This window comes from Elephantulus edwardii, unplaced genomic scaffold (assembly GCF_000299155.1).
Source record: "Elephantulus edwardii isolate Elephantulus edwardi_28Jun2011 unplaced genomic scaffold, EleEdw1.0 scaffold00280, whole genome shotgun sequence".
In the NCBI taxonomy this organism is placed as follows: Eukaryota; Metazoa; Chordata; class Mammalia; order Macroscelidea; family Macroscelididae; genus Elephantulus; species Elephantulus edwardii.
In genome coordinates, this window is record NW_006400030.1 from 1,727,410 (window position 1) to 1,737,578 (window position 10,169).

Consider the following 10,169-nt stretch of genomic DNA (forward strand, 5'->3'; position numbering starts at 1 on the left):
GTCAGAGGCAATGAGATTGGCACAGGATAGAGCAGGGTTTAGGGCTGTTGTACATAGGGTTGCTATGAGTCGCAAATGACTCAACGGCACATAACAACAACAACAACAACTAACTTTGTATTCGCTGGGCGACTCCTTACTCATTAGACCACCAGAGTGCCCTAGAAGTGTATTAATACATGTAACCTGGACTTAGGAAAATTGTTTTTGTTGTTATATCTTTGACACTTGCAAGCATTATACAATGTGAAGGGAAATGGCCAACAGTGGGAGAAGTCATCTTTCTCTTGTGTTTTGCCTGATTCTCACAAAGCCATCAAGGATGTGCTAACCACAAGGCACTGGGATCAAAACAATAGGCTTCTTTTTAAATAACCAAAATTCATTTCCATCCAAGTAGGAATGGACTCATAGCTAACAGCAGGTTTTCAGAGGCTGTAAAGTACACTGGCTGTCTATCTTTCTTTAATGGAACAGATGGTGGATTTAAACAACCTGCATTTGAGTTGGCAGAGCAACTCCTTATCTACTAAGCCACCAAAAGGTCCTTTATTACATAAAATCCATTTAATACAATGTAATGTGTTGTAAAATCCTCATAAAATTTTCAGAAGACTCTGAAGACCTAAAATATTATCTATGAATAAAATAAGAACACGTTCTTATATGTACATGTTTTGGAAAATTGGAGCTGCATGTACAGGACTAAACTTTGCCTCTGAAGGAAAGAGAAGCCTGGCGTGTTGCACACTTCATCGGAAGACTGCTGCACACTTCATTGGAAGACTGCTGCCTCACTGAGCATCCTACTGCATGACTCACTGAAGACACGCATTGCTCCCAAAAACTCTTCTCTGTGCCTCCAAAATTACTAGTGTGCTTACAGCAACCAATGGTACACTGCATTTAGACTCCTCAGGGCCAGGCCTGGTCTTGAGAATTTAAAGGAGGAAAGAAGCTCTTGCAGCCTTAAGAGAAAGGTTCTATTCTGAGGCAGAAAAAAACCTTTTCAATACAAAGAGGAGAAACCATAGGTCCTTTACCATTCCTTATTAATGCATAATGCAATAAATCCCAAACTAAAATACGACACAAGACTTACAACTCCATTGGAGGAGAAAACAGACTGGATTCTCTTTCTCTCTCATCCTTGTCTTTCTTTTATCCTATCTGCAGAGGATGGAAAGTCCTCTGGTTTTCTCAGATGTGCAGGAAAAAGGCCTTTCAGAAGGTGTGGTAGAGAGTGGCATCCAAGCCAAAGCAATGGCCCAACCATGTGACCTAGGACCATCAATCACTGGAATCACTCTGTGCTGGTCGGTCAAGGGTATCAAACCTGCAATACACAGATTACTTTGGTGCTAGCCTGCTGTGGTAGCTGTGTGAAAAAGATACATATTAAACAAGAAAATAAGTATCAAATTAGTGCTGGTAACAAAAAAATCAGTAGTTCACATCTATCCAAGAAGACCACAGAAGAAACAGGCTTGTTCCTATAGTGACTACAGTAAAAAAAACAAAACAAAAGAAACCCTGTGAAACAGTCTACTCCCTAACAGATGTATGTATTAGTATATTAGTATGTAGTCTACTAAGTCCCAAACAAACAGAAAACACAAATAAACAACAAAAAGCAGCCTCAAAGAAAATGATCATCCACTCTTCTGATCTGTTGCTGACAAGAGGAGTGAACGGTCACCATGCAAAAAATGTTCCCTGATTATATTGTATTTTTAGTCATTACCAAATCATCAATTCATTTCCTCTAAGTTTTCTATGTGCAGGGCTGTGTCCTGGACATACTGCCCCTTCCTTGCACAGGGCCTGGGCCGATATTCCAGAAAACTGATGAAGCTAACTAAAATCTGTTAAGATGTTTATTATTGGTATTAAGTATTGTTGAGTAGAACTGACTCATGGCTGACAAAGGCTGTAAACTGTATGGGAAGAGACTGCCCATCTTTCTCCTATGAAACAGATGGTGGATTTGAACTGCATGCCTATACACTAGCTGTGCAACTCTTTACCACTAAGCCACCAGAACTCCCACGTATTTCATGCAACATATCAGATTAAAGAAGTGGCAAAGCTAGCTTGCCAAAGTCTACCCAGAAGGAATGAGACTTAGGAGGACAGAAGAAATCCTGAAATAAGCAGGAAGAGAATATAAAAGAACTGAAATCAAATCGTTTCATGTCCAAAAGTTTTATCAGGGATTCTGAACCATGCTTTTCTATTTGATGGCCATGAGAGTTTCAGGATATAATAATAACATATTTGTGGATTTAAATTCCTGGAGCAGTGTGGGCTTTGGGCTAAGAGCACAACTCCTTATGGACCAGAGCTCCCTAGAACGGAGATACTCATACATAAATCATCAGATTAAATGTGACAACATGTGTGCATTGTCTAGTTCAATAACTGACATCCAGATGTTCCATAAATGTTGACTCATAACAGGAGTTCTGATCTACCAGCTGTCCTACAGGAGAAAGATGAGGCCGTTGGCTCCCATAGCTTTCCAGTGACAGCCCTGGAAACCATTTGAGCAATTCTGCTGTGTCCTACAGCATTGTTAGGAGTTGGAATTGACTAAATGGCAGTAGGTTTTACTATATAATCTTGTAAAAAGGAAGCTTGAAAGATTGCCACTTGCCAGTGAAAAATAAGTGAAGGATTCCTAAATTACAGTGTCTCGAGGGAATGTCTGAAAGTCAAATTGTTTTGCACATTTACTTAGGGCATTTTAATCCCTATAGACTGCTTTGGAGAGTGGCATGATGGATACTAAGTGACTGCCTTGCAAATAGCAGGATGATCGTAGACAGTGATGCTTTCTAATAATCTCATTGCACCTTCACAATTGAGAGGAATGAATTCCTTTCTTCAGTCTAGGAGCACAGCAAAGTTGTTGATTATATACATGGACATTTTTCATTCCTTACCTTGCTTGTAAAGTATGAAATTTAGCCTGGCAAAAAAGCTTATTAAAGAAACTTTTAATAGCTGTCTTTGCATTAGACATCATGATATGTCCTTTTAGAAAGGTTTCTTAATCCAGAAGCAAATGTAAAAGCTTCATTCTATCATGTTCTTTCATAATTACAGTGAATCCTCATAGGTTTATTAGAATGATGTTATTCCCTTCCCCTTATTTTACAGATAAGGGAAGAATGAAATGCATTCATTCATTCTTTCATGCATTCATTCACTAGCTTATGTTTTTCAAATTAAACACCCATGTGCACAACTTGGGTAGAGACAGTTGGGTAGAATGTACACTTTGAAGGGAAGAAAGGCGAACATCCACCTGTCACGGCCGACTGAGATGTGTGTTATCACCATGGAGAGAAGATGGATTCGAACTAGTAGATTTCCATGGTGGAGTTTTCTGAACAAAGTAATCAGGAGTAGTTCAGGGATATCCAGTAGGTATGGGCTCAGCACAATGAAGTCACGGAGGTGAAAGGATGTCTCTTACAAGGGGAAATGTTTGCTGTAAAAATGGATAGTTTTGGGTGGCTCAGATGCAACAGGGGACAGAGCCAGGTAGGGACTGAACTTTTAAGAGTTTCAAATGCCAAACTAAAGTGTTAGCTCGTTGACTGTATTAACACTACATAATGTAGAGGTCATAATAAACCTACTGGGGTAGAAAGAGATCTTAGATAAAAAGAAAACTCAGATTGGGTTGGTAAAGGTTCAGGCTGCTGACCTTTCAATGATACAACCTCTCTTTTTCCCTTTCTTCATGAACAACCTGTCTAATGTTCTAATTTATCATTTTTCTAACTAACCTTTACCCGTTCTCCTTCCCTTAAGGGGCATTATTAGAAATAAGACAGACACGTAGATTCTGAAAACAAATACGAAAAGTTTTCTTAAGGAGGGAGAGGAAGCATAAGTAATGGCAGCAGCAGCCAGTCACACAGCTGTCAGGGGACTCATACTGACCACCACTCCACTTACGTTGCATCAGCAGGATTTTCTCAGTCTGAATCCATTTGTCCTTTTAACCCCAGGTGTTTCTGAAGACCATGCAAGTTTTCCTTTCTGCAAAATAAAGAGCAGTCTAGCTTCTTATTTATACTCCATTCACTCTGTTGCCATCTTATCCTCTTCATCTGGCTGAACTCCTGACATCAATTCCCCTCCCCCCAATCAACACACATCTTCAACACACACAGCTGCTGTTCACTGCCAACAAGTCTGAAATTGACGATAATAGACTCTGCAGCAGGTTTTTAGAAGTTTGTAAATTGCTGGGGAGGAAACTGCCTATCTTTCTTTCTCCCTTGAAGTGGCTGGTGGATTTGAACTGCTTGCCTTTGGGGTGGCAGTATAACTCTATCCACTAGGCCACCAGAGCTCCCTAAAATGTGGCCCAACTAGAAATCATCTGAGTTCACAAACCCTTATCTGTTTCTAACTATTCCCATGTCCTCAAGCCTCTGCAGCTGTGTTCTTCTCCACTCAGTTCTGATCTCAGTTTAGATTTCTTATCTCACTTAAGAGAAATGGGAATGGGAGGAGACTGTTCATCGTATTCCTGTTCATCTTACTCCGGTGGAGCTTCCGGTGGATTTGAACCACCAGAAACCAAAAGCCCCTTGGCCAGCAACACAACATGCTGTGGACTACACCACTGGAATGAATGTCTTTTCTCCTCAAGCAATCAGTGGAAAATGTTTCCCAAGTCATTTATGTAGAGGTGTAGCTATCCAGCTGCACACATTCCACATAGCAGTGGGTACTCCTGCCTCAACCACCAAGTGACATTTTAAAGGCTAAGAAGGCTTTTAAAATTACTTCTTTATTAAAGAGTACCTATAGATTGTCACAGGACAGAGTAGGGTATAGGGCTGTTGTACATAGGGTCTCTATGAGTTGCAAGCGACTCAATGGCACATAACAACAACATAGTGTTACATTAAGAGACTGAAGCAAACACTTGGAAGAGAGGGGAAATGAAGGAATAAAGAAACAGAGGTATCAGGAGAGGTGGGTTTAGCTCTTTTGGTCACACTTGGATTTCATTCAAAGTTACCCACTCAACCACCACCGCTTCTCAAAAACCATTTTACCTCATTGGCCACACCATCAGACCCACTAGAGGGAGACTAACGCCCTAGAGGATACGGAGTATTCCTGATTCCCTCCAGGTTAAGGCTACACACGCCCGCCATAAAGGGCAGGATGCATCAGCAAAGTGAATCCAGCTTACTGTTATGTATCATGTATGGAGGTTGGGGGATTCACAGCTTTGGGGGAGGGGGTGAGAAGAAGGGATAAAGATAGGGAGGAGAGGAGAAGGGAAAATCGTGGAAAGTCCCAGAAGTGGTAATCCAATGCCCCAGTCTGGTCATAACGGCGATAATCTGTTTAGTGACCCTGTACCGCTGCGCCTAGCTCAACTTGCCCTCTGCTTCCAACACGCGCCTAACCCGCATGCCTCCTTTCAGGATCCTCAGCCTTCAAATGCCTCTGGGGTGGAGGCGCCAGCTTTGCTCTCATTCCTTCCATCTGCATCGCCACCCCCATCCTGGACAGACGTGAACATTCAAGGTTGGGAAGCCGATGACGCCTCTGCGGGGGGCAAACTGCTGTCCATCCCTCCATCCGCCCATCCTCATTGTGTCATTTACCCAGCCTTATGGCAGCCAAAGCTGCCGATCTGAATGGGCTAGAATGGAGGCGAAGAGAGAACAGGAAAGGACATGTCACAAGGACTTTGAATGACTCGTGATTCCCTTCCTCCCTCTCGTAGGAATCGCCCACCCTCACCTCTCCAAACCCCAGTAAGGCTAGGAAAGCGGACACACAAGGCTAGAGAAGCGCAGTCCATCCTGGTCCACAGCGGTACACAAAGCCCTTCACCTTCCCCTTGCCTTCCAAGCTCCACCCTGGGCTTCGTTTCTCTGAGGGTCTCGGATGCCCCCTTTGGTGGTCTGCGGGACGGTCGACTCCCTCTCGCAGTTTTGTGCTCCTCCCTACCGTCTCAGCACCCTTCTCCCGCTCCTTGCCACTGATCCCAAATGGGAGCTCAGCCTAAGCTTGGGGACCATGAGATCACTCCATGGGCTCAGGACCCACGCGTCCCAGAGAATCGGACAACAGCCCACTCTTCTAGACACTATTTTGACCAGCTCTCTGCTACCCGCGCTGGGCACACACCCATCCCCACAGCGGTCTGGTCCAGTCCAGTTCAGCCCCATCCCCTGGTAACGGGTGAGCCTAGATTCAGTCACGCTCCTACCTGTGCGGCAGTGGGCACAGCGAGGACACCACGCGCCCAGCCCGAGCCCCGCGATGCGGTGCGTCTGCCCCTGCGCTGCAGCGGCGGCGGCTGCAACGGCCGCAGGCTGGCTGGCAGTCTGGCTGGCTGCCTGGCTGACTCCTCACAGGGGCTTCCTGTGGGGCTGGACAAAGGACATTTCCTGGGAGGAGCAGGGGAATGCTCCCAGCATGCCTCAATTTGTAGTTCCCAGGGACTTCCTGCCACCACAGTAGCGGGCACCCTCAGGTACCCCCAGCAATATCTGGACCGGAGATTAAGGAGAGTCGCCTGGTGACAGGGAGCCATCTGATGGGTGGAGCCGAGGGCCTCACCCTGTGGCGCAGGATTGCGCTGCTGGCCAAGACTTTGGGTTCCCACGCTGTAACCTGTGCTCCCAGCACGCGCTCCGGCCCCCAAGTTGTTGCAGTGTGCGGGAGGGCTCTGCGGTGAAAGTGCCCTTTTCTTTTAGTATATGTGCTGCCGAAGCGAGCACTGCCCTTTTCTTTTGAAATGATGAAGTTAGAGTTGGGTTCGCTTTTGGTTGACTTGTTATTTTAAGAAGATTCTCTCCCCCTCCTTTTTCCTTTTTTAAACTCAGGAATCCTGCTGGGGGAGGATTAACAAATTTAAACGCTCACCAGGAATTCAGGTTCCTTGAGATCTTTCATTCTTAACAGAGCTGATTGTTTCCAGAGCCAAATTCAGTGACATTCCTTGCTCTGATATTGGCCTTCTCTCAGATATCTTTTCAAGAAAAGCAATTAGATTAAGAGATTGACAAATGACATGAATTAACTGTAAAACACATGTAAATCCGTGTTTTGCTGAATTGGGAACATGCTGGACTTTCATCTTTAGGATTCAGCTTCCCCTGGTTCTGTTAGAAATGGTCAGAGAGTCCCGAGTGTGGAGTAGAAGCAACAGTAGCTACACACGAGGAACTCTATTCCCAGTAGTAGAGGATGACAGTCTCCACAAGTTCCTGTCTAGTATAGACACCGCATGCCCGGGATCTAACAAAGCTTAAGAAAGGTGCACATGATGATGGAATGACTAAAAGCTGTGTTTTCTCAAGAAGAATGAGCAGAATGCAATGTACCTACATAGATAAGAAGGAGCTCCAGGGTGATTCTGAAAAGTGTTTGAAAAACATTCAGAGAAACAATCATAATTAGCAGTCCTTCCCTCTTGGCATCTCACGTCTCAGATCCAAATTTTGACCTTGCTTTCAAGCAGTGTATCCACTGGCAGAATGCTGTGGTTCTTTCCCTGGAATCCCTTAACCCCAGGGATAAGACGGGCTGAGTTAATTTAAGGTGTGGAAGGATGAAAAGCATACAGATGAGATCATTTACCTTACACAAGTTCACATTGAGTCTCATTTTGTTGGCTGTCCACCTAAATTAATTATTCTTTGATCCTTGCATTTTCTGAACTCCACAGATTCACGGTCTGCCAGGTTTGCAATCTGGGAACATCTGCTGAAATGTCTCCCTGAAAAGAGCTTTATAACTTGTTTGGCAAGCCCAGTAACTTCCATGTTCAATTTAAAAGAGACAATATGCTTGGCTATAGCATTTAACATTCCCTACTAAACCCCTCAGGGAGCTCCGGTGGCCTGGTGGTAAAGAAATGTGCGCCAAACCACAAGTGTATGGCTTGAATCCACTGGCTGCTTTGAGGGAGAAAGATGGGCAGTCTCCTTCCATTCTATATACTGCCTCTTACAAATTTGCTGGAGGGTCAGTTATGGGTCAGAGCCAACTCAGCAGTCCACAATGATAACAACATAACACCTCACTGAAGCTATTTTTTGCCTGCCTTCTAAGATATTCTCCTCCTATATTTCTAACTTCAATATACTTTATATTTCACTTATATATAAGTTCCAACCTATATTGATCAATACATGTGGTAGCAGCAGCCAAGAAATCAAAAAGCCTGTTATTATGTGTAAATCTGCTGTCAAGGATCTCTTAAAAATGCTAAAGAGCAATGATGTTAATTTAAAGATTTCAATGTACCTGAACCAAGTCATGGTATTTTCAATTGCTTCCTAAGCACCTGAAAATTAGACAATGAATAAGGAAAACTGAAGAAGAATCAATGTCTTTGAATTAAGGTGTTGACAAAGAGTAATTAATATGCCAAGAAGTGCCAAATGAACAAATCAATCTCTTAGAGGAAGTGCAACCAGGGTGTTCCTTAGAAGCAACGAGGGTGAAACTTCATCTCATATATTTTGGGTATGTTGTCAGAAGGGAAAACATCATGCTAGGGAAGGTGAAGAAGAGTCAGCAAAAATTAAGAAGACACTCGGTGAGATGGATTGATACAGTAACTGCAACAATGAGCTTGAGCATGGTGGAGATTATAAGGATGGCACAGGATATGATAAGGTTCAAATCTGCTGTTCATAGAGTCTCTATGAGTCATAATGGACTTGAAGACACATAGCTGTAACCTTCCAAATCTGTTCACTTTCTCTCAATATCTCCCTTCCTCTCTCTTCCTCTCCCTATCCCTTCCTCAGAATCCAGGTTAATTTATTTACAAAGCAACAAGAATATTTTTATAAACACATCTTATACTCCAGTCATTGTAACATTTAACAGTAAGATATTTATTGATCAACTTCAAGTTATGTTTTCCCAAAAGGAGCTGCACTTCTGTTGAAAAGACAAATGTCACACAGTCACTACACAGGGTTTAAGTGCTACAACAAATCCAGATACAGGGGTTGAATTTTCAAAGAGTGATAGTCTAAGGATAAACCTCTTTGCATGGGCCAGTGGCAGAACAGAGGAATGGAGAAAATGCAAATAGTAATAATACTAGTTCACTTGGAATGGTAGCTGGGGAATAAAGTAGAATCAGAGAAAGTGCTCTATTGGTAGGGTTTTTATGTGTGTGTACTTCTAAAAATTATTTTGTTGTTGAGAATATGCATAGAAATTCAAGATTTCTACACAGAAAGTTCAATGAAATTGTTTACATTCCAGTTTTGCAACCATTCTCACTTTTTCGGAATTGTTCCTCTGCAATTATCACAAACACATTGCCCCCTTAGAGTTTCTATTTAAACTTTCCAGCTACTATTGTCAATTTGATTTGTGTATAGCTCTTTAAAAAGCACAATACTCAAGACAGACTTTTTCCATCCCAACTAGTTAAGCTATTGTTGCATTGGGGGAAGACTTTAGGACACAATTTTAAGTTTTCAAAGTTAATTTCCAAGTAATGGCTTGAGGGGTTCATCCAGCTTCTATGTCTCCAGAAAATTTAGAGTATATGAGACTTGAAATTATGTTCTGCTTTTGCTACCTTTTGATAAGTAATGATAGCCTACCCTTCTAGTTTTTCTGGTCTCTTGGAAGAGGGAGCAGTTTTTCCATGGAAGCAATTAGTCACACATTCTGTGTCCTTCTATTCCCCACTCTCCTTTCTCTGTTGCTGCTGGTGAATAGAGGCCAGATGTTGTGCCTTTGATGGTTGTTTGCAAGTTTTTAAGAATTGAGGAATTAAACAGTGAGTATTAGTATTAGGCCCATTAGCTAAGATGTTCCATGTAACCATGTCCCCAAACCTCCAAACCCAAGGAACCAAATCCTATGACGTGTTTGGTTACACACATGCAGCTTCTACAGCTATTCTGTTGTTTGGCTTTGTTTTAAATTCATAATGGATTTGGCTGCTAACTAAAAGGTCAGTGGTTCTAATATTCCAGCTCCTTAGTGGGAGAAAGATGAATTGCCTTGGAAACCCAAGGCAGGGTTGACAAGAGTTGGGGTTATCCAAGCAGATATATGCACACCCATGTTTATTGCAGCTTTGTTCACAATAGCAAGGAGTTGGAAACAACCTAAGTGCCCATCAACAAACGAATGGCTAG